This window comes from Saccoglossus kowalevskii, chromosome 7 (genome assembly GCF_978046115.1).
Source record: "Saccoglossus kowalevskii chromosome 7, keSacKowa6.1, whole genome shotgun sequence".
Lineage (NCBI taxonomy): Eukaryota > Metazoa > Hemichordata > Enteropneusta > Harrimaniidae > Saccoglossus > Saccoglossus kowalevskii.
In genome coordinates this window covers 4,728,917-4,755,264 of record NC_140647.1, presented here as the reverse complement: position 1 = coordinate 4,755,264, position 26,348 = coordinate 4,728,917, and the positions used below count along the sequence as shown (strand labels likewise).

Sequence of the window (26,348 nt, the reverse complement as noted above, 5' to 3'; positions counted from 1 at the left end):
TCAATGAATAGGGGAAACGTGTCCATAACAAAAATTTTTCATACCAATTTCGGGAAGCAGATCACGTGCAGTGTCAAGAGCTTTACTGTATTTAATAAGCCTTTTCACTAGTAGTTCAGGCTCACGGATAGCTATTTCATGATATCCTGGAAATCCAGTGTGTTGCCTGCCCGGCTTGTGATCGAACAATTTCTCATCTTTTAAGTCGCTGACAAACTTTTTAACATCATTTTCATAGTTTGCCTTGCCTCCCGCAGATGATGTTATAAATATGGACACAATGTTTTGTTCGTATAATCCATCCAATAATTTCCCCATACTGCCAACCATCTGGCTCATCCTAGCCACTTGAGCAACAGTATATCTACCTCTAGAGTTCTTCAAATTATCTGTAACAATTAAATTACATTTGTATTATAGGCCAAATATAATAACATAATATCAAATTACAATACAACGGAGTAAATTAAGCATGAACATTTCAGATACTGTTTTATAGAATAAAATAGGATATTTGATTTACAAGCTATACATATATTCACCATAAGGAGAGGCAAAGTTTCTTCTTACTTATACCGTTGTTGAGTATATGGCAAGGCATTCATTCAATATCAGTAATAAACAGGATTGTTAATAAATCACACCTTTGAATTCATTATTCAGAAATTCAGTTGCTAAATCCATTCCTATATTTCGTCCAGCGCCACCCTTTATATTAACTGTTCTATTCCATGTGGTTTCATTTGCTAACCGCTCTGGAAGAAATCCATTAACACCTGTAATTGGATGGGATTAATAGAAATTTGTTCTAGATATAATGGGACAAGCATGCCATCTAACAGGCACAAAGGCACAACCAATATTATGTACCAGGACTAGCATTAATTAAAAATTTGTTTCCAGTGTTGCCCCCCCCCCCTAAAAAAAACACAAAGATTTGTTTCTGGTCAATTGGCAATACGGTTTTCTTTTTTTCTTTTGAATTTCATTTTGTACACAGGATTCATAAACAGTTTTTAAGATCAAAATGCCTGACAGAAACAAATCATTCTTTTTTTTTGGCCTTTGTCCACTGGCACTAACAGCAAATATCGCCCTCAGGGTTAACACTGAATAACCTAGCGGAAATTAACACATTTGATTGTGTACTTGTAAATTATTTTATTTGTTAACTGGAAATCCCCCCACCCTGTACAAGTAGTTTAGAGATATACATTCTTAAACACCCACACTGGTTTAATAAAGTGAAGCAAAGTGATATCTACTAAACTATTTACGCTACGAGTAACTATATATTAGACCAATAGTATAATAACCAAGGCTATCAGATTGACAACTTTCTTCTTATAGCTATATTAAGATAGGTGCAATAAAGGAAGATCTTTAAACAAATGTCATCATGTATTTGTACATGCAATTACATGCAATCAATCTATGTCGCAAATTAAGATACTTGTAATGGTTGTTATTCCAAAAATGAAGCATATCTAACTTCCAATGGTCTATCATGGCGGGACTATTATTCTCCCTAACAGAGTCTCTTCTGGCCAGGTCATTTAAACATTTCCATACCAGAGCACAGGAATAATTGTAAATATGGTCATGTGCCTCATTTTGACAATGTGCAGATTCTTTTGATTTCCATGGTACATGCTCGCCTAAAGGAAAATAAATATTAACTGTTATTAGATTAAGTCTCAATGGATGGACAAACATGATTAAAATACTTATAATTAAATCGCTTTCTATTCAATGGGAAAATATCACAGTGTTTTCAATCAAAAATTTACTTTATTCTAATATAAGTCATGATTTTAATCCAAGAAAGGTCAGCCAGAACTGTTGTGTGTTGAAAACTTGGAGGCAATGGACTTTTTATTGTTAAGGTAATTTTGGTGGTGTATGTGTGGTTAAAGCAGTTACATGTGCATCTATACATATGTCCCAACAGCATTTTAAAAACAAAATGGCAACCATGCAGTCAGCCAATAGAATCCAAAGAGCAAACAAATTTACGTGCATTAAGGTCTCATTATCTTAAGTTAACGCAATTCGTCCATACACATGACAGAGATCTGATATTCCACAGAAATAATCTAAATGCTTAATTTTGATGATTTTTTGATACAAAAATGGCCATCTTTAGCAGATCAAAACACATAAATGCATATGTATTCCAAGATGTATATGTGTTAAGTTTGAATTTGATCTGTCTAGTTTGTCTCATTATGATCAAGATGTTAGTTGTACATGGGTAAAAAAGCAAAGCACTGAATACAGACGGACAGATTGGGTAGCTAAAAAGACTCATTGTGTGCTTTGTACATTGGAGTAAACAAAAATAATAGTGGAATATTATAAAAATATCATTTTTTTAATAAAACATATGGGGAAACCAAAACAGTGTCAAGTCATGTAAACATAAAACTATATCTGAATTTGGTGGATCACACAAGAGTTGCTCATACCTGTGCATTCATTAGAGCAAAACCAGGGTTCATCCTCTTCTGCATATCAGTGCACACAATATGAAACCAATCACCATTTTGGCATGCTTCATTGCTGCATTGCACCATGGTGCCACCAATATCTAAGCAAAATATTTAAGTAGGACATAATTCTGAGATAAAACACTTTATTTTATTTTTGATGAAGTAATTACTTTTACACAGATATATCTGCTTTGAAATTGACAATTTGCAGCACACATAAATTATAAATTATACATAGTAATTACAAGTGCTGACAAAAGAACATTAACAAATGTATTTAACAAATCTTAGCACAACCAAAAAATAAGCAAAATAATAAATAGAAATTAATATACACCTCAGGTTTCGTGCCCGCATGTATGTCTTTCATCAACCAACTGAATGTTACAGCTGGCGCAATATATTTATATACCTCTAACTGGCAAAACTGTTAGGTAATTAGCTAGGAACTTTGCGCAAAGTTTCTAGCTAATTACCTAACAGTTTTGCCAGTTAGAGGTATATAAATACATTGCACCAGCAGTAATTTATCAGTTGAGTAGCCTATAAATGCACGTGTCCAGCTCAAACTCAACTTTCTACCTTAAAAATTGTCAGAAAAACAGTCAGTTTTGTTTTTTACCCCATAAATATTAAAAACCAAAACAGATGCTGGATGTCAACACTACAGTATGATTATAAGACCATTATTCGTGTAGATTGTCCCAATAGCAACCAGGTAAATATACAAACTATCTTGGTTGGTCATCAATATGTTATCTGTCATACGCACAATGGAATAATCCTAAAATTATGTCATGGGTGTTTTATTGGTTCCAGTATCCATTATTATGATGTGAACAAATTATTGACCTTAAATTCTTAACAACCAGCACAGAAAAGTGACAGATAATATATCCTATTGATTATAAGACGAGTGATATATTATCAGAGAGAAAAACACAATTGTTCAACTTTCATAGCTTCAAGATTACATGTACATACATTCACCACAAAAACAGTAAGGGTAGTTTTCTTCAGCTTCGTCTTCCTCATTATCACTATCTATACTCTCAACAATTACATGTTGTAGCTGCGCAATATTGATCTGATGCCAAATCTCACTGACAATATCTTCACATACACCCTGCAAATACTGCTGCCTATTTTCCAGTGATTCTTGGTAGATAGAATTTCTTGGTTTATGGCATATATCTGAAAGGCATTCTTGATGTGTGCAATGGTTCCTCTGTCAGCTGCACTCTTTTCAGAGTAAAATTCATTCATTATATCCTAAAAAAAAATGCAGAGAAAACTATATTTACTAAATTAAATGATTTGGACTAAAATGTTCTGGGTAGACAATTACTCAATAGATTTACTGAAACAGAAAGTACCAACAAGTTTGCATTAGAAATACTGTGGCATAACTGATTTGATTTTTGCACAATTTCCTGCCCCATCACTGTTTGCATTGAGACTTGTGTAAATTCACCCATGTAATGGCCCCATTATTCTTAAAACAAGCATGACAAAAGAGAAGATAACAAAAGTCTAAACTTTTTACCAAACGCTTCAGCGTGGTATTAAGAGTTTGTTTTCAGGGGTGGGTGATACCAAGGTGGGAAATGGATGCACATATGGGGTTAATTCCTTGAATTGCAATATAGAGGGTTCAGGCTGAAATACAATATATAGTGTTTTCATGTTTCGTCTGATATTTCTGTGGTATTCTGCTGCTGTAAGTAATGTACGATTTGTTCCGAAATTCAGTATATTGTGTGTATTCCAGGGTTATTCGTTTTTTGCTGAAAACACCCCTATTTTTTAGTGGCAGAGTCGAATAGAATAGTCTCACTCCCACTGGGAAATCTGCATTGAATGTGAGTTAATTAAACACATTTTCCAGACCGGCGAACGAGTATGCAACAGCCAATTTTAACAGCCTGTCACGTGATTTTAGTCTGAATGTCAACATGAAAAGAGGCTAGTCCATTTTACGCAGGAGTAATTGGGAGTAGAATATGTGAGGGATAGTATCAACAGAGATGTGTATAGTGAAAAGTAATATCTATCCTTCATTTGCATATCTGAGCATTTCTGTTTTAGTATATTGGTTTGAAAATGTTGAACTTGCATGATTTGCAATGTGTTTTTTTACTGGGACTCCCCTATTGATCGAATCCCGGGTTTGAACGAGAACGGCACACCACGTGATTCGTTTGAATACAATGCTGATGGCAAACATGCCGTGTTACTGCGGTACTCCACTGACGGGATGACTTACTAGTACTGCATGCTACAACTTCGCTTGTGATGTTGCTTGTTAGCCATGGATTACATGAATCTTGATTACCAGTCAATTGTTGCTCATTTGACGTTGGTAATCTTTATTTGGAACTGAGTAACTTCCTGGTACTTCGTACTATGATAAAAATCAGTCAACATACATCAAGTTCTCTCAATCGTAGTATTCCATGTGATGTACACCTAATATGCCAAAAATGTTGCTGAACGATTTTAACTGAATAAAAATAGCAGACGAAAATTTGTTTACAAAATATACATTTGTAAATACTTCGGTTGCCAATGAAAACCGGTAAAAAACAAGCAATATGTTTTCGGCTGTTATCATGGAAGGACATGAACGTGAAGCTAACGTCTGTTTATAACTAAAACCGGGCACCTTATACGAGGTTCGCAAAATAACATGGCAGTCATTAGAAGTCACTTTATTTTATTGTTAGGACGTATTCAGCCGTTAAATGTATTATTTCCAACCGTTTTGCGATAGTATTTTCTAGATTGGAGGCAGCATTTACATTTTATTCAAAGTTCAAAGCTGCGTTGGGATTCCGTTGACAGTGGTAACAATGTCGGCGCCGGTGATCTCTTACCAGTGCGCAATGTAGCCAAAATAAAAGGCATGATCATTTGGGCACTGCTATTACAAGACTTTGGCTGTTGCCATGGTAGCGGTGGGTCAGGATTGTTTTTCCAATTAGTGATGTACGACCTGCCTGTCAAGTATGAACCGTGACAAAATCAGCCAAGCCAAAACAAATCACAGAAGAGTTAAAAAACCATTCCTGCTGAACAGTTACTCTAACTTCGGGGTCAACTTTCTCATTAATGAAAAAAGATATCAAAAATTCAAATAGTAACTTTTTGCCCACACTCAAGCCGAGTACAATGAGCTATGTCTGAGGTGTTGTATCACAGGGAGTTGGACAAACTTATGTATTTTAATAAATTATTGAATAATAAAATGTTATATAACTTTTCTTTTACCACCCTCCCCTTCCTGGTATCTATTTCAAGTATTTTTGTCAGGTTCAAATCGTTCACCAGCATTTTTGGCATGTTAGATGTACATCACATAGAATACTAGGATTGGGAGAACTTAATATTTGTTGACCACCTGGAATCTGAGTTTTATAAATCTTGAAGGGCTCTCGGAAGATCCACCCGCTGCCTGGACCTGCAGTAAAATCTCCGATTAATGTGGAGCCGCAACTATCAACATCGATATACCAGATTCATTGCAAGCAATATAAAACGATATGTATACAGAACCATAACTTCGCAACCTGGAGGCAAGCCATCCAACACTCACTCAATGCAAAATCCAGATCTCAGAGTAAAAAACACTCAACGCCAGGTATATAGACAAGACAACAAACACTATAAAAGTAACCAAAGAAACTCTAGAAATAAACATATAGAGAACTTACTCACCAGCATTATGAACATTATCCACAATTGAATCCAGTTGTCTGCATGTTACACTGAAATAGGTAACTTTTACATAATTGCATTTGACCTAGAATAGTGTATTTAACACTCTTTATCAGCTCTTACTTACTGTTTTTTTTGTTTTTGTTTTTTATCTGCCATTCCACAATGAAGTTGTCGCATACAACTTGTTTACCACTTCCGTGTCACTGAGAATGTTCTAGAACCGTATTGTGTCTGGGTGGAATTTTTAGAAGTTGGTTGAATAGGTAATAGACACTGTAGGAAGCAATAGAAGGTAATGGAACATTCTAGAAATTGGTAGTAAGTTCCAGTCTCATTATGTATGCTGATGTAATGGTCTATTTATAGGCAGTGTGGGTATATATAGGGGAGTTGTTCAGCACTGAGATCAGATCGGAGATCTCGTTGAATTGTGTTGGAGTTTAAGTATCTAGTTATTGGAGTAGTGGAGTTTTACCGAGTTATTGTACTTGATGTTTGCAGAGTATAATAATACCAGTACCAGTTGAAACCTCATCTGTTGACTCCGTGTTCGTATGTTATCATCGCCGCCGGGGAAGTTTTTATGTTACTGTTGCCATTTTGGTATTTGAACCATCACACCTGTACTATACCAATTACGGTAATATTACGTTGCGTGTGACATCTGGGGGCTCGTCCGGGAACAGTGGAGACATAGAAGACAACATGGCCAGCGGGATAATAGATATGTCGAAACAAGAGTTGATGGAGTGGGCGGATGAACTGGGAATGACTGGAGAAGACAAAAGGAAATTTATTTTGGAGCAACTGAGTTCTCAGCGAGCTGAGAGACAAGCGGCGAGGGAAGAGAGAAAGGCAAAAATGGAAATAGAAGCAGAGGTGAGGAAAATGGAGATGGAGGAAAGAAGGGAAAAGTTATGATTGGAAGCGGAAGAAAAGAAAAGAGAATTTGAGTTGAGGAAATTAGAGCTGCAAGCAGCAATGCCGGGGTTCCAACAGGCTGATCTTGGCGGTCAACGAAATGTGGTCAGTGATGCACAGCCACCAAAGTTGTCTGCATTTGTTGATGGTAAGGACGAACTTGATAGTTATTTATTGCGGTTTGAGAGGTTTGCAACGAATGCAAGTTGGCATAGAGATGGATGGGCCATAAAATTGAGTACGCTGTTGACTGGTAGAGCACTGGAAGTATATTCCAGGATGTCCGACACTGATGCAGTTGACTAATAATAATAATAATAATAATAATAACTTTATTGCATCCTTAGAAATACAATGTTTCTATCAGTTAATAGCAATAAAGATTAGTTGTGATAACTACTACTACAAAAAGAAAGTTAGTTGTTAATAGGATAAAGCAAGTGTTACATATCAAATGGCATTTTCATTCCTTGATTGAAATGCGTTATGAATATAATTGCCAATCATTTTTATTATTACATCATCTTTTGAATTCATCAAGAACTTAAATTTCTGGAGATCATCCTGTGTTTCTTCTGGAAATGTAATGTCTTCAATGATTTGTTGGCGTATTACTTTATATTGTGGACATATCTTGACAAAGTGCAGTTCATCTTCTATTTTATTCTGTGTACATTGTTTGCAAATTCTATTTTCAGTAGGTATTTTTGGTTGCATATGCCTCCTTTTTTCTATTGCTAGATTGTGATTACTAGTTCGAAATTTTGTCATTGAAATTCTTTGCTTCAAATTCAACACATCCAAGTATTTTTCAAAATTATAAGAGTCTTTGAATTTTTCATAAGTTCTCAGTTTTGTTTTTTCGGTTATATTTTTTCTCCAGAAATTTATGTATTTTTGTTTGACAACTTTGCCAATTTGCTGTATATGTTTTGTTAACAAATCATTCTGTTGTTCTCGTGAAAAATTCATGTTGTTCATAATTTTTTGCATTGAAGAATACCATTGTAAATTGGATTTCTTTTGTTCAAGGTATGCTTGTTTTGTAATATTATTGCCTGGTAATTTACTGATACGAGTCCAGTATTTTATTAAATTGATCCTAATGTCTACTAAGAGTGGGAATTCTCCTACTTCAGCTCTGCATGCAATGTTTGTCACAAATTTGTTCAATCCTAGTAGTTGTTTGTAAAAATTCAATTGTGTCTTTTCTGTTATTGTTTTGTCCCATTTGTTGTAATCTTGAATTTCATGACCCCAGATTTCAGACCCGTACAATAATATTGGTTGAATACACCTTTTAAAAAGATGGACGAAAGTTCTACAATTTGTTTCTGGTGGTAGGAACTGTTTCAATGCATACATTGCTCGGGCTGCTTTATCTGCTAAATTTTGTTTGGCTTCAGTGTAGCAGCCATTTGACTTTATGTTTATACCCAGGTAGTTGTACATGTCTACACAGGTAATATTTTGTTCATTATAATAGAATTTTTCTGTATTTTTTAGTGTTCCTCGTCTGAAAATAACAACTTTTGTTTTTGTCAGATTTACCTGAAGTTTCCATTTATGACAATAAACCTCTAAACTATTTAGTGCATTTTGTAGACCGTTTTTTGTTTCAGATATTAACACTAGATCATCTGCATAGAGGAGGGAACTAATTTTACAGTTATTCAATGTAACTGGATCTAATGCTTCATCTTCTAGTGAATTATTTAAGTCATTAACAAACAAATTAAAAAGCATTGGGCTAATGACACAACCCTGCCTAACACCCTTGGTCGTTTCAATCGTGTGAAGGTGGCGCTGTTGACAAGATACGATTTCACAGAGGATGGGTACAGGAAGCGATTCCGTGAAATTAAACCTGAAAGTTCCGAGAGTCCTGACCAGTTAATTGTGCGGCTTAAGAATTATTTTGCTAAATGGGTTGAGTTGTCAGGCACTGCAGCAACATATGATGGTGTTACCGACTTGATGGTGAAGGAGCAGTTTATTGGTGCCTGTACAAAAGATCTTGCAGTTCATCTTAAAGAAAGAGCACCCAAAGATTTAGATGAGTTGGCGGTAATAGCAAAGCAGTACCTAGTGGCACATGATCGACAGTTATCCACGAAGAATAAGGTGAGGCGTAATGATAATGACACTGCCATTGGTAATACTGATGTGGGACAGGGCAGTAGTGTCCGGTGTTTTGTATGTCAGGGTGTTGGTCATCGAGCAGCACAATGTCCATCCCGCGTTACTGATGTCGACCATGGATAAAGCCAAGTTTGCAAATGGCCGAGTGATGAGATGGGTGATGACTCTGCAAGGATATAATCATCGTGTTGAGGATATTCCTGGACTGAGGAACTTTTGAACAGTATAGTAGAATGTTATTCGTTTATGACTGTATTTTATATTTTATTATATTCTACTGTATGTGATTTTCGAATTTTGTACTCAGAGCTTTATTCAGTTCGATTTGATATATTGTATTGTTGTTTTGTTTGAAATTGTTATCGTATTCGTATCATTGACGTCGTTGCTAGTCATGTAATATTATATGTTGTAATATTCTTGAGAATGGAGGCATGTCGCATACGACTTGTTTACCACTTCCGTGTGACTGAGAATGTTCTAGAACCGTATTGTGTCTGGGTGGAATTTTTAGAAGTTGGTTGAATAGGTAATAGGACACTGTAGGAAGCAATAGAAGGTAATGGAACATTCTAGAAAATTGTAGTAAGTTCCAGTCTCATTATGTATGCTGATGTAATGGTCTATTTATAGGCAGTGTGGGTATATATAGGGGAGTTGTTCAGCACTGAGATCAGATCGGAGATCTCGTTGAATTGTGTTGGAGTTTAAGTATCTAGTTATTGGAGTAGTGGAGTTTTACCGAGTTATTGTACTTGATGTTTGCAGAGTATAATAATACCAGTACCAGTTGAAACCTCATCTGTTGACTCCGTGTTCATATGTTATCATCGCCGCCGGGGAAGTCTTTATGTTACTGTTGCCATTTTGGTATTTGAACCATCACACCTGTACTATACCAATTACGGTAATATTACGTTGCGTGTGACAGAAGTCCAGTTTAAAATTTTCGACTTGGAATATTTATGGCAGTCTAGTCCAGAAAATTAATGACGTAGATTTTTTAAATAGTATTAGTGATTTTGTTAGTTTAGTTGAAACCAAAACTAATTTTGGTTCAAAGATTAAAATCCCCAACTATTGCCACTTTCATTCCTTTAGGAGGGAAAAACATAAAAATGCTCGTACCAACTCTGGTGGGATTGTTATGTATTTTAAAAACTTGTATAAACAGGGTGTAAAACAAATGGCAAGTAGCAGTGATGACTTTATCTGGGCTCGCCTAGATAAAGAATTCTTTCAACTAGATGAAGATATATTTCTGTGTGCATTATACTTGAGTCCTCAGTCATCCAGCATTTTTCGTTGGAAAAATTCTAACCTATTTGAACTACTGGAAAATGATATCACAAGATATTCTCAATTTGGCTCAGTAATGCTTACGGGAGACTTTAATGCACGTATAAAAAATGAAAAAGATGTGGCATCTTTCGACAACCCTATTTACCAGCAGTCTGGAAATACTAAAAACCCATACAGAGAAAGAACAACACAAGATCTAACAGTTAAAAACCAGTATGGTAACCAACTGATAGAACTGTGTATTGGTGCAGACCTAATTATACTAAATGGAAGGTGCATAGGGGACCTCACTGGCAAATTTACCTGCTATCAAAGCAAAGGACGTAGTATTGTAGATTATAGTATTGTTAGTAGCAACTTATTTAAACACATTTACTTTTTTCAAATACATCCACTTAATTTGACACTTTCGGATCACTGTCAAATGTCTTTTCTTCTTCAAACAAATGCTGTAACGAATTGTGAAACTGCTAAAACTAATCAAAATAATTATACTACAATTCATGGCCCTAAATATTTTTATTCTTGGCATGATATCTCCAAGCTTTACACAGCAAAGAGATTTGTAAGCTAATCAATAATTTCTCCAATGCAAACTTTGATGACACACAACAGGCAGTTGATGAAGCAGAACTCTCAAATATTTACCATGAGGCAGCTGGTAAAAGTCTTAAAAAAAACTTTATTAGAAGAAACAAAAAACATCAAAAAATTAAACCAAAATGGTACTCCAATGATCTTGGCAATCTTAAAAAAGATGTCCAGAAAATATCCAGGAAATTAAGTTCGGACCCATACAATAATGATCTGAGAAACAACTGCTATAGTCTGAAAAAGAAATACAAACAAATGGTTAAGAAAACGAAAAGAAACTATAAAAAAAATATACTAAATAAACTTGAAGAGATGGGTAATTCTTCTCCAAAGGAATATTGGAATTTGATCAAGGAGCTTAGAAATGGTCAAATTAATAATGACAGTGAAAACATTGAAGACCAAAAATGGTATGAACATTTCAGACAATTAAATGCAATATATAATACTGATGAAAGCACTTTAAACGAAGAGATTGCTAAGCTTGAAAAGGAAATTAAACCTATTACTGAGCTAGACCAAATATTTCACAGTTAGAAATACAAACTGCAATTAGCAACTTGAAAAATAAAAAATCTCCAGGCATTGATAATATTAGAAATGAGATGATTAAAACAGGGAGAAATGTGCTCATCAAACCTCTACAAAAAATGTTCAATCTCATCCTAACGAGTGGCCATTTCCCTAGCTCTTGGAATTTGGGCATTATCACTCCAATATTTAAAAAAGGGGAAAAATCTGATCCAGGCAACTACAGAGGGATAACTCTCTTAAACAGTCTTAGCAAGCTCTTCACAGCCGTATTGAAACAAAGGTTGACCAAACATGTAAAAAGCAATAATATCATAATTAAAGAGCAAATTGGTTTTCTTCCAAAATTCAGCACAGCGGACCATATCTTTGTTCTCAAACAGCTAATAAAAAAATATCTTAATAAAGGAAACTATTTATTTGCATGTTTCATCGACTTTAAGAAGGCGTTTGATTCCATTTGGTACCTCGGTCTTTTATATAAACTTCACAAAAACAAAATCTCAGGAAAATTTCACAACATAATTAAATCTATTTATCAGAATCCCACTGGCTGTGTTAAACTAAAAGGTGGTTTGACTGCTAGCTTTCCAGTTCAAAGGGGTATCAGACAGGGAGATGGTTTAAGCCCACTCCTTTTCAATCTTTTCATTAATGATAATAATAAAGATAATTTATTGCATCCTTAGAAATACAGTGTTTCCATCAGTTTATAGCAACAAAAGTAAGATATTAAAAAAAACAAAATAACAAAATAACTATAGCAAATAATAAATGATAGATTTTAGTGTTTTGTTAAGTATCTTTCTCGTTTCTCATTAAGAACGAGCTGTGTATAAATTCTCCAACAAGTTTGATTACATTTGTGTTAGAATTTTTCATTAAGTATGTAAATTTCTGTTGGTCAGTTTTTGTTTCATCAGGAAACTGTATATTTGAGAATATATCCATTCGCAGTGTGTTATATTTTGGGCATTTGATGAGGAGATGCATTTCATCTTCTATGTCTGCTAAAGTACATTGTTTACAAATCCTGTTTTCCAAAGAAATTTTAGGTTGGGTATGTCTACCCTTTTCTATTGCTAGGCTGTGATTACTTGTTCGGAATCTAGAGATAGAAATTCTATGTTTTAGATTCAGTATAATTAAGTAACTTTCAAAGTTGTAGTTTGTTTTGAATTGAGTATATGTTCTCAACTTAGGTTTATCCATAATTGTCTCCTTCCAGAATTCAATATATTTTTGTTTAATATTGTTTCCTATTCTCTTTATATTTTGTTTTGTTGCATTCAATTTGTCATTGATATTCTTTATATCTAATGTGTTATCTTCCTTATTTAACTCTTTGTAAATTGACATAATTGAGTTTGCAGTTTATCTGTTCATGGTATGCCTGTTTTGTTAAATTACATTCTGGAAGTTCTTTGATCCGTGCCAAATACTTTATAAGATTTATTTTGATGTCTACTAGTAATGGTAGTTTACCTATTTCTGCTCTACAAGCTAGATTTGATGAAAATTTATTCAATCCAAGCATTCTTTTACTAAATTTCAGATGGGTTTTCTCGATTGGTGTAATGTCCCATTTATTATTTTCTTGAATTTCGAAGCCCCATACATCTGATCCATATAATAGTATTGGTCTTATACATGTTTTGAATAGGTGTAACATTGTTTTGCAGTCAGTTTCTTTTGGCACAGAAGTCATCATTGCATATAAAGCTCTTGTGGCTTTGTCTGCCAAATTATTTCTTGTGTCGCTGAATTTACCATTCGACTGTAATGATACCCCAAGGTAGTTGTATGAAAATACACAACTAATATTTTGACCTTGATATGTAAATTTTTCAGTATTTCTCAAGTATCCTCTTTTAAATATTACAATTTTACTTTTTGACATATTCACTTGGAGTTTCCAATTTTGGCAATATTTCTCCAAATTATTGATTGATCTCTGTAGACCTTTATTTGTTTCTGATATTAAAACTAGATCATCTGCATAAAACAGTGAGCTAATTTTGATGTTATTAAGTTGAACTTGATCTATGTCATTGTTGACTCCCATGTGCGAAGCACAAAATGGGAGTCTTTGCAGTTAGTGTGTCTGTATGTGTGTGTGTATGTGTGTATGTGTGTATGTGTGTATGTGTGTGTGTGTGTATGTGTGTCCGACTGTTCCACTGCTATCTCAAGAACCATACATCGGTTTTTGATGAAACTTGGTACATAGATGCTCTGAACTAATGCTAGGTTTTGATTAGTTTTTGGTAATAATCCGTGGATACTAATTACCTTATTTGCATAATGATTAGTCAATTTTCGGTTTTTCCACTGATATCTCAAGTACTAATCATCACATTTCAATGAAACTTGGTACATAGATGTCATACGACACTGCACAGACCTGATAGTTTTTATGGTAATATCAGTACATATTAATTACCTAATTTGCATAATTAATTAATTTTCAGCATTTGATATAAGTAGTTAGCATTACATTTCAATGAAACTTGGTACTTGCATACTCAAGGACTATGCAGAGATTGATTGTTTTCGATAAATATTTGTGCATATTAATCACCTAATTTGCATAATTAGTTAATTTTCAGCTTTTCCACGGGTATCTCAAGTACTAATCATCGCATTTCAATGAAACTTGGTACATAGATCCTTTAGGACTATGCAGAGACCTGATTAGTTTTAGGGTAAATAATTGTGCATATTAATTACCTAATTTGCATAATTAATTTCAGCTTTTCTACTGATATCTAAAGTACTAATCATCACATTTCAATGAATCTAGAATTATGCAGACCCAATTAGTTTCCGGTAAATATTTGTGCATATTAATCACCTAATTTGCATAATTAACCAACTTTCACACTGATATCTCAGGTACTATACATAACATATCAATGAATGTACATGGATGCTGTAGGACAATAGACAGACCTGAATAATTGTGGGTTAAAATCTGTACATATTAATTACCTAATTTGCATAATTAACCAATTTTAAGCTTTCACACTGATATCTAAAGTACCGTAAAAACTCCAAAATTTCGACCGGTTTTAAATAATTTGTGTTAGAAATGTGACGTGTTTTTAGAGTCAAAATTAAGGTGCATTTTCGGACGGTCGAATTTTTCAGAATAGAAATCAGCAAAAAAAAATGGGGATGATAGACAGTGTGCTTCATTAGTTTTTAAAAAATGCAATGTCCGTCAATTGACGTAAACTTCCTCATGTTTCACGGTAAAAGCAAAGGTCGTGGCCGAGTTGTAACTCAAAATCTAAACAAAGTCATCAATCAGTGAGTATTATGACAAGCAAAACAGAACATCAAGACGCGGAGAAGAGGTCAGCACAAAACTAATAGGTCAAAAGACAAAGCTGTCTCGCACTACCTAGGAAAACTTGCGAATGTTCGAAGTACAGGTACCCATTGGACAAAAGATACATGGAAGTTTAGCAAACGATCTCCCCGACCCAGTGCAATGTATCCGGTTAGAATCAAAGCTCACGTGTCCCTTATTTGAGGGACCAAATTCTGCCGTAAATTCGCCCTTGGATTAAAAAATAAAATGGGATTTAAGAAAATAAAATGGGACTTTTAAGGTGTATTTTGGCGTCATTTTTCGGACATTTCAATCAATCCTGCCGGCTAAAATAGAGTCTAAGTTTTACCGTAGTCATTGACGTCTGTCTATTCAAGAGTACACGTGTATGATTTTTATCGTGACTAGCGTGAGCGGGTAAGCTTCCTTTCGAGAATGAGCTGTTATCACTGTGAACAATGTTAAATTATTCTTCAGATGACCAGTTTATTTTTTAAAAACAACTAATTTTTTTTCTTTAAAAAAAATCATGCCGTTTTCGCATCAAAATCCAAGCCAAAATATCGTACTACAACATCAATCTCTTCCGCATTGCGTTCAATAACATTAACATATTTAAATAAGCTATGGTAATTTGAACACGTTGGCATCATCCAGCTTTTTGATTGGTTAATTAGCGATTTGACCTATTTGACCTAAGAGAACATGGCGGATATCCTACAGCATCAAACGTTTATACGAGACCGGAATCATTCGCTTACGATGAAACTAAGTTGACTTTTATTTGTATTTCATAACCATTCAACAAATTTATTTTGTGTACATTATTATAATCACTACTGAGTACAGTAATAATCAACAATTCAGAAACGCAGCATGCCGAGATTTTTGTGTTCGTTTTTATTTGAAACTTCGTTTATTTAGAATATATTTTCGTTACCAATAAAATAAAAATCTCTCAGTCAATCAGAAACCCGGATTCATGCCTTTGAGGAAGGTCCCGTTTGAACGCTCACATCGGTTTTTTTTTCGTTTGGGGGAAAACTAAAACTGGTCGCAATTTTCGAATAAGAATGAGTCGGCAATTTTTAGTGGAGTCGAAAATTTGGAGGTAAATAAAACACCGAAACCCGGCAAATAAATAGACGGTCGAATTTTTAGAGGGGTTGAAATTTTGGAGTTTTCACGGTACTAATTATTCCATTTCAATGAAACTTAGTACAAAGATGCTCTAGGACAATGTACAAACCTAATTAGTTTGGGGTAAAAATCTGTTCATATTAATTCCCTAATAAGCATAATAATTCATAATTTTTTGGTTCTAATCACATTTCAATTAAACTTGGAGACATAGATTTTCTGTTACATTGCGCAGACCTCATTAGTTTTACACTCAAATCTGGTCATATTAATTTTCTGATTTGCATAATTAGTTTTCAGCTAAGTAATTTCGAATTATATTTAATGTGTTTCCAATACTCTCAGCATATGGGAGTTCTTTCTAAGCTTTCTTTGATTTTGTATTGGACTATTTAAGTCATTGACGTATAGATTGAAAAGCATTGGACTCATAACACATCCCTGTCTTACACCTGTGATAGTTTCAAATATCGGAGATATCTTATCACCGAAACGAATGCATGCCTTTGTATTCTGGTACATATTTTGAATTAATTTGTAGATATTTCCAGTAATACCATTATTTAGCAGTTTATAGAATAATCCTTCTCTCCACACTTTGTCAAACGCTTTTTTATAATCGATGAAGCAAGTATAAATTTTTTTGTTTTGTTTCAGATATTTATGAACTATTGTTTTTAAGACAAAACTGTGATCAGTTGTCCGGTACCCTTTTCTGAATCCTGCCTGATTGTTGTTTATGATATCAAATGCCAGATAGAATCATCCAATAATGAACCCCCTTTATTTGTAAACAATCATTTGTCATGTTTGATGTATGCGGATGACCTCCTCCTCCTATCACAATCTAAAAATGGTCTGCAAAATGCAATACGCACAGTGGAAACATACTGCAAACAATGGAAACTAGATATCAATGTGCCAAAATCAAAAACCATCATTTTCAACAAGCAAGGTAAAATATTAAGTAAGTTCAGATTTCAAATCAATAGCCAAAAATTGGAAAACGTCTCATCATACTCCTACCTTGGTGTTAAAATCAATGCTACTGGTAAACTGAACAGAGCTCAAGAAGACCTTAGTCACAGAGCAATGAAGGCACTTTTTAAACTAAAACAATTACTCTATGCAGACCCAAATATTCCAATCAAAACACATCTGAAATTGTTTGATGCTATGGTTAAACCAATTTTACTCTACTGTAGCGAAATCTGGGCAAGCGATATTATTAATATGCACTCAACAGACTTGTTTAAACAATCCTTGCCTATGGAAAAATTACATCACAAAATGTGCAAGTACCTACTACAAGTAAACTGTAAAGCCACAAACTTGGCATGTTTACTTGAACTGGGAAGATATCCACTTATCATCTCAAGCATCAAACGTATGATTAACTACTGGCTGAAAATAAAACATATGGATGAAACCACTCTGATCTCTGAGGCCTACAAACTTGGCACCAATTTGGACAAAGAAAACGTCAGTAATTGGACCACAGGCATAAAAAAATTACTGAACCTTTTAGAAATTAGTGATGTTTGCGAAAAAACCAGTATTATCCCATTAGCTACAAAAAAACTAAAAAATATGTTTGAGAAACACTGCACAGAAACAATGCATAATGACAATAAAGGCACTAATCACAAAAATAAACTTCGTACCTACAGACAGCTGAAAACTGATTTTGCACTTGAAAAATACCTTGAAATTATTAAAAACCCCATCCTACAGATCATCTATGACTAAACTGAGGATAAGTGCCCACATACTTCAGATTGAAGTTGGGCGATATCACAACATAGATGTCTTAAATAGAACATGCCCTGTCTGTGACTCCAATGAAATTGAAGATGAAGAACACTTCCTCTTCAATTGTAACCAGTACAAATTTGAAAGAGATGCTTTGTTTGAAAACGTAAACTTATCCGGTAATCTGAAAGCACTTCTCAATAACAAAAATTCTGAAACCGTCCAAGCAATTGCCAAGTTTATCAGCGACTGTTTCAATAAAAGAGAGAATTTCATGAAAAGCAATTTACCAGCTGCCTCAAAATAACACCAAAAAATATTTATATAATAATATTTTCACAGTATTACTATTTATTTCTTTTTTATTATTATTATTACTTATGTATTTTATTGTTCCTTATATCCTTATTGTATTCTAATCTAGATCCCAGAAGGGATACAATATCAATAAAGGTTGTTATTATTACCATGAGGTTTCTGCTGGCGACGTTGCGGCGTTACTCAGTTCCAAATAAAGATTACCAACGCCAAATTAGCAAAATTTAACCGGTAACCAAGACTCAGTCTATCCACGACAAGCAAGCAACATCACAAACGAGGTTGTAGTGTGCAGCTCACGAGTCAGCGACGACCGATTTCAACAAAAGTCATTCCGTCAGTGGAGTACCGCAGTTGCACGGCATGTTTGCCAATGCACAGATCTGTGGAGGAACTTTTAACTTCAACATCAACCGTGTATCGTAGTCGCCCAGTTTAAGTTCTGGTTCTGTCGTGGTCCCAACTAAAGGGCGACAGTCGTCGTGTCGCGTCCTGTTCGATAAGGGACTCATAGCGACGTATACAACACGTGTAAAATACATTGTTTATTTACATGAAATTCGAACACGCGCTGCGCTACGACCACCGCGCTTAAACATCCACGAGTTATTTATTCGGACAATGACTTAAATTAGACGTCTGATTATTTTATTTTCACACGTACAGCGACACACGTTCTACACTGACAAGCGTTGCTAGGTCGCAGCACTGTCTTGGAGCATATTAATGGGCAATTGGGTTCCCCGATCTAAATTTCTATCCCGGTTTGTTGCACGTTCTTTTTTTAATATGAAATAATCAAATATGGGACATGTGTATAATAAAAGAACCCCACACCCTCCCCGTGGCTTCGCTCGTGAAAGTACGGCAGCAGGATACACCGCATCACTCGTGAAAATAACTTCCATACGCAATGAATGCCACGGGGAGGGTATCTGTCATAATACTTCATTATCACTGAAAACATTTTTCCCCTGAAATAAATTTCAGTGAATATGCCATTTCCCTCATACTCTATTGAGACACAGCGCAGTGAAAATTGGATTCACATGTAATGCTTGAAAACATGTCAGAAAAAATAAATTAAGTGAAATTCTACGTGACTTCATAATAGTTGGAAATGTCTAGTACACATTACACCCGACCCTACCACTCCATATACAATGTAAACTACACCCCAAAACATCCTTTCACCCACAGTTACTACCGTGTTTCACCAGTGTATTCTGTTTGACGTCAGGAGAAATTGAAATAAACAAATTAATTATAATTTCAGCCTCTAGTTGACCACTGATTAAACAAGTAACCTGTAGAATGCTGTGTGGGTAATATTTTTATATTGATTTTTGTTGCATTTGCAGCAAATAGTTACCAAACAATGAGAAATCTATAGGATTGGATATACCTCCCAGCTGGCTTCACATGCATAGTTCAAGACTGCCTAACCAGTGCTTATACCAGGATTTAGTTGCAGCACTGTGGTCTGTGGTTACAGCTTCATTTTCCGAGTAATCACAAGAAATTGACATTACAACAGAAAATAAAAGACTGGCACTCCCATACAATTAATAGCAAGTGAAATTCCTGGAATTGAAACATAGATTTTGAAGTCACTGGTGTAGGCATTGAATAACTTCAAGTTGGCATAAAGACGAGGTAGTTTATTTAATCAGTGCTGAACTAGAGGTTGAAATTATAATTAAGTTCGTTGTCATATAATTTGTTTATTTAAATTTCTCCTGAATTCAAATAGAATACACTGGTGAAAGGATGTTTTTGATGTATGATGTGCATTTAAAATATCATGGTTTGCCGTAATTTTTAGTGTTTTCATTTAATAGACAAGTCACCTTAGGAGGGGAGGGGAAGCATAAAGCCAAAAAACGACTACAGAAAAGGCTGCAGGAAGTAGGGAAATCTATGCTGCTAAAGATAGTAAATAAAAACAAAGCTGTGGAGTACTCACTTGATAAACGCCCTTATAAGATAGGAAAAGAGGATTTGAATCTAGGCGGTTTGAAAACTAATTTGGATTTAATATATCTTTCATATCTTATAGACCAGGAAAGCTTTACACCTGAAGCACAGTCTGTGCTTATGAAAACAAAGGAAACTTTGATTTTTGTATAAATTTGTGTTGGATTTTGGTATTTTACAAAGATAGTAAATAAAAACAAAGCTGTGGAGTACTCACTTGATAAACGCCCTTATAAGATAGGAAAAGAGGATTTGAATCTAGGCGGTTTGAAAACTAATTTGGATTTAATATATCTTTCATATCTTATAGACCAGGAAAGCTTTACACCTGAAGCACAGTCTGTGCTTATGAAAACAAAGGACACTTTGATTTTTGTATAAATTTGTGTTGGATTTTGGTATTTTACAGAGCAAAATATGCATATTTAAAAGTTAAAAAAACAAAAAAACTATTTATTTATATACATGAATCCATTTAACTTTTTTGATTTGCTGAACAAAAACTGTCACTGCTCTTTGTACTAATTGCTGTGTTTTTCCGTCTCCAGCTACAATTGGATAAATCCAGTAAATATCTTATACAATGGTGACTTCAGACTTTAAATAAAATAATCTGATATCACATGGACTTGGGATGTGTTCAAAACTTAACTGTATAATTGCATGGGGCTCTGCCGCATTGCATAATCTGTTAGTTATTTGTCAACTTCAACCCCAAAATATTTAGCCTATAACATTTTTTGCATCAACAAATTTATAGGCAATATGGGTAATAGTTATTATTAAGAACACATTTGTACGATTAACTTTTTAATCTATTGTTCTGAAATAAAATTTAAAAAAATATATGCATAAGCGCGTGTGTGAATTGTGGAAAACAGGGTGACCCCCCCATTCGCAAAATCAAAAACAGGGTAACCCCCCTACTGATCCACCCCTCAGGCCGAAGTAACTGACCAATCCCTAACAACAGCATACGTCCTAGCAATAAAATAAAATGACTTCTAAGGACTGAATGTTTTTTTGCGAACTTTGTATACGGTGCCCGGTTTTAGTTATAAACCGACGTTAGCTTCAGGTTCATGTCCTACCATGGCAACAGCCGAAAACATATTGCTAGTTTTTTTTAAGTGGAGTGGATCGCCAACCGGCTTGTTTTCATTGGCAAAATTGTTCAGCAACATGTTTGGCATATTAGGTGTACATCACATGGACTACTACGATTGAGAGAACTTTATGTATGTTGAATGAGTTTTATAAACCCTGAAGGGCTCTTGGAAGATCCACCCACAGTAAAATTAGCGATTGCCATGGAGGCGCAACCATCAACATCAAAATCCCAGGAGGTTTCTGCTGGCGACGTTACCCAGTTCCAAATAAAGATCACCAACGCCAAATAAGCAACATTTTAACCGGTAATCAAAATTAATTCAATCCACGGCTAACAAGCAACATCACAAGTGAAGTTGTAGCGTGAAGCTCAGCGACTACTGCTGACAACGTAAGTCATGCTTGCGTGCCTTCACCATTGTATTCAAACGAATCACGTGGTGTGCCGTTCTCTTTAAAACCCGGGATTCGATCAATAGGGGAGTTTCAGTAAAAAAAACACATTGCTAATCATGCAAATTCAACATTTTCAAACCAGTATACTAAAACAGAAATGCTCAGCGATGCAAAAGAAGGATAAATGTTACTTTTCATTATACACATCTCTGTTGATACAATCCCTCACATATTCTATTCCCAGTTATACCTGCGTAAATGGATTAGCCTCTTTTGATGTTGACATTCAGAGTAAAATCACGTGACAGGCTGTTAAAATTGGCTGTTGCATACACTTTCGCCAGTCTGGAAAATGTGTTTAGTTAGCTCTCATTCAAGCAACAATGCAGATTTCCCAGTGGGAGTGAAACTATTCGACTCTGCCATTAAAAAATAGGGGTCTTTTTAGCAAAAAACGAATAACCCTGGAGTGCACACAACACACTGAATTTCGGAACAAATCTTGCATTATTTACAGCAGCAGAATACCAAGGAAATATCAGACAAAACATGGAAACACTATATATATGTATTTCGGCCTGAACCCTCTCTATTGCAATTCCAGGAATTACCCGCCATATGTGCAACCATTTTCCACCTTGATACCACCCAAGCCTGAAAACAAAATCTTAATACCACGCTGAAGCGTTTGGTAATAAACTATCTCGTCTTTATGTCAACTTGCAGTTATTCGTTGCCTACATCAGTGACTTCAAAATATATGTTTCAATCCCAGGAATTTCACTCGCTGTTAATTGCATGGGAGTGGCAGTCTTTAATGAATTTCTATTGTCATGTCAATTTCTTGCGATTACTCGAACATTAAGTTGTAACCACATACCGCCTATGTGCTGTAATTAAATCCTGGTGTAAGCACCATATGAACTATGAACAATGCATGTAAAGCCAGCTGTGGGGTATATTCAATCCTATAGATTTCTCATTGTTTGGTAACTATTTGCTGCAAATGCAACAAAAATCAATATAAAAAATATTACCCACACAGTATTCTACAGGTTACTTGTCTAGTGTATAGTCTGCTTATATTGGAACTTGATCCTTGGTTGCTGGGGCAATGTAAGTTTACTAAATTACTAGCCTAAGGGGCTCTATAAAAGTAAATAGGTACTTTTCATGACCCCTAAAGGTCACACATCCTGGTATTTTCGTTGGTGTATAATCATCACAAATGAAAATTTTTAATGTTTGTTTTTGTTCCAAGCAAAATATTTTACTCCACTAACTAAAACAAATACCTTTTAGTTCATTTTGTGACTCAAAAATACCAAAAAAATCAAGAAAAATAAATATATTCTTGTTTCCCATACCTTATCTATTTATTTATTAACACACAACATCCCCCGGAGGGGATGAAAAGGGTTACAAATCAGATATTAGTAAAAGAAAAATAACTACATAAAAAGTAAAGGAACAAAAAGATAAATTTGTATACAAGGAATGTGTTACTGGCTTAGTTTATGTAGGTGCTGCAAAAGTACTAGGATGTGTGACCTTCAGGGGTTATAGAAATGGGCTATTGGTCTGAAACGCATAATCTGACCCCAGCTCTCTTATCACAATATTATACACAGTTTATAAAATTGTTTAGTAATGATGAGAAATATGACATTGAATTCTAGGTGTTTTTTTTATAAAGAGACAATGGAAGTTATACAGTACTGTATTACCTGCAAAATAATTCCTCTCTTATGGAATTCTTGAGGTATTGGTGTAAGCCCTTCAAGTCTTCCTGCTGGTGTAGTACATCCAGCCCTTGCCCTATGTGAATCAACATGTCTTTCTATTGATAACCCATCACCATGGCACATTAGGGTAAGGAAATCACCATCTACTCTAGTAGGTACATACTTATGTAAATTCTCCAGTATTGAAATCACACCATTCAATGTCGATGGATTTTCTTGAATGACTCCCAAGTTTACCTGGACAATTTAAAATATCTAAATGTTCATTATTTCAAAAAATAAGTCTCCATCTAGTCATAAAGCAAAATTGCTTAAATAAAATTTGGATATATATTTAATTTAATTTATTAGCATGTAAAATATGATGAATGTTTTCAAACTTTTTTAATGAAGTTAATTACTGCACACACTTTGGATGCAAACTATAAGTCCATTAATGAGACCACTATAACTCTGAAAATATTGTGGATTGTGTCAAAATACTATAGGATTTCCAACAGTTTTATATGACCCAATGATGTAGGATTTATTCTAATTTTCTATAGCTTATTTTTAATAATATATCAATAATTTGACTGGTCAGGATTTTGTGTCAAAATACTATAGGATTTCCAATAGTTCTACAGGACCCAATCCTATAGGATATCTTTAATAGGATAGTGATGGTATCCTATAGGACAAAGTGTTAAGTATAAACATGACATGTAAATACTATGACATGTTCTTTAAAATAAATCAATTTTATTGTGAAGTAAAAAAATTCATTTTGACAGAAAAAGTATTCAATATCATTGAATGACATCATATTTACATTTTCTCTAAAATATATTGGAGTACTAGCTTAAATGTGTGATTTACAATAGAAAAAACTATCTAGAACATTCTCAAGAATTAAATAATACAGTAAATGAAATAAACATGTTCTAGAATATATGGTACTGCAAATATAAATTTCTTTTTGTGCATACTGGTACTGCGATGATTCGTAGAGAACGTCTGAACAACATTTTCATCTTTAGAACTCTAGAACAATAAATGAAAATTTTATTAGTATATTATTATCAGGTTGAATGTTTTAAATTTTAATAATGATTAATATTTGCAATCTAACAAATGACGAAACATCTTACTGTAAGAAATTAATTTATTTAATTTTGACAGAGTATCAAATTGACAAGTTTTTAATAAAAGATATATACAAATTTACACTTTCTAAGTTAAACAAAAAGCTACTAAATTTTTGCTGCTAATTTAGTAAGTAAACAAAACATACAAACAAAAGTCATGGCAAACAAAACACAGCCAACAATCAACAGGGTCAAATTTAAAGTTAGAAACCAAAAAATCAGAAGTAATGTCCACTTGTACAAATGCCATATACTATCTATTGATAACAGAACTTACCTATTTATGTACAGACTCCACACAGCTTGTTTAGAACAGAAAATCCAGGATGTTGGCCGTATGTTCTCTGATCAATTTAAAAGATGTTTGGTCCAAAACACTATATGCAGATTGCAGACATTTCAGCAAATACTTCTGGTTAAATGCAGACTGGATGTGTTCACACCAGTGGAGCATATAAACAATAGCTGACCTTTACAATTTGACCTCTAGATGCATGATGGGAAAAAGTGCAGGTGGTTGATTCTAATTGTTATTATTAACACAGGCTTTATTTAGCCGCCATGTTTTTGGAGTAATTACAAATTTAAATTCACATACTTCCATAGTTGGCTGTATACCGGTAATTAACAACTGTTTTTTAAAGATTTTGTTTTTCCAAAAACGAAAACAAAAATATTGCTATAAAATTAACTTTAATTAGGATGGTGATTAAATATACTTAGCCAAAATACATTTTTGCAACACTAAAAGATTACACTATAATAAACTAATTAACAATGGTTAGGTCCTACCAGAACAGGACAAATAAAATATTATAAATGTTCTATTGGACTTCATCAGTTCTATAGGACCAGTGCTACCTAAATCCTATAGGTCTGCAGAGCATCAATCCTATAGGATATTACTAGCCCTATAGGACCAGTACAATCAGAAAAGTCCTATAGGATTTCAACACGTCAGTTCTATAGGATTTGGAATTCTATACAATTTGCTGGGAAATACCCTATACAACAGACAGTATCCTATAGGATTTCATTGGGATGCTATAGTATTGTTCAAAATCCTATTGGATAATAAATTTTCATTTGCCTCAGGCAGTCCACTGATGTATAGTAATGCATAAACTTACAATTTCACTTTTCTTTGCAGACTGCTCTGTGTATTCATGCGGTGAATGATTTAAAACACAATCCTTATAATATTTGCTGAAATGTGTTAGATATTCACATATTATATGAGAAACTATGGTTTCAAGTCTGATACGTAGTCTGGCGTATGTGTCTTGACATGGTAGGAATTTATGTAATGGAATATTTTCTGCTCTGATAGTAGATGGATTTTCCAAATGCCTGAAGGATATCCTGTTTTGGGCAGCATAACACATAGCCCACATCAGCATCTTGTTATCCGTTGTTGTTGATTGGTGACGTGCTGTAGTCATAATTTGTACGTTATCCCACGCAACAGAATATCCAGGGTCTATAACCAAAACAATAAAAATTGAAATATAACTGTATAATCTATATAGTTTATAGCAATGTTAAATACTGTTAAATAACAATGACAAGATTAGCTCACGTTTATTCTGAGGTTGTTGATCTTCGTTTATACCTGTATCATTTACAAAAAGGCACCTAGCAACTTGCCCTTCCTTAATAGATTGTTGATCCTATATAAATTGGAGAAATCATTCAAAAACTCAGTTGGTCAAAACAGAATTATTGCAGTACTGCAATGTAGCAT

General features: G+C 34.3%; 1 pseudogene; it reads right to left on the bottom strand.

Annotated features, from left to right (window-relative positions):
- On the bottom strand, nt 1–26,348 carry LOC146740196 (uncharacterized; annotated as a pseudogene).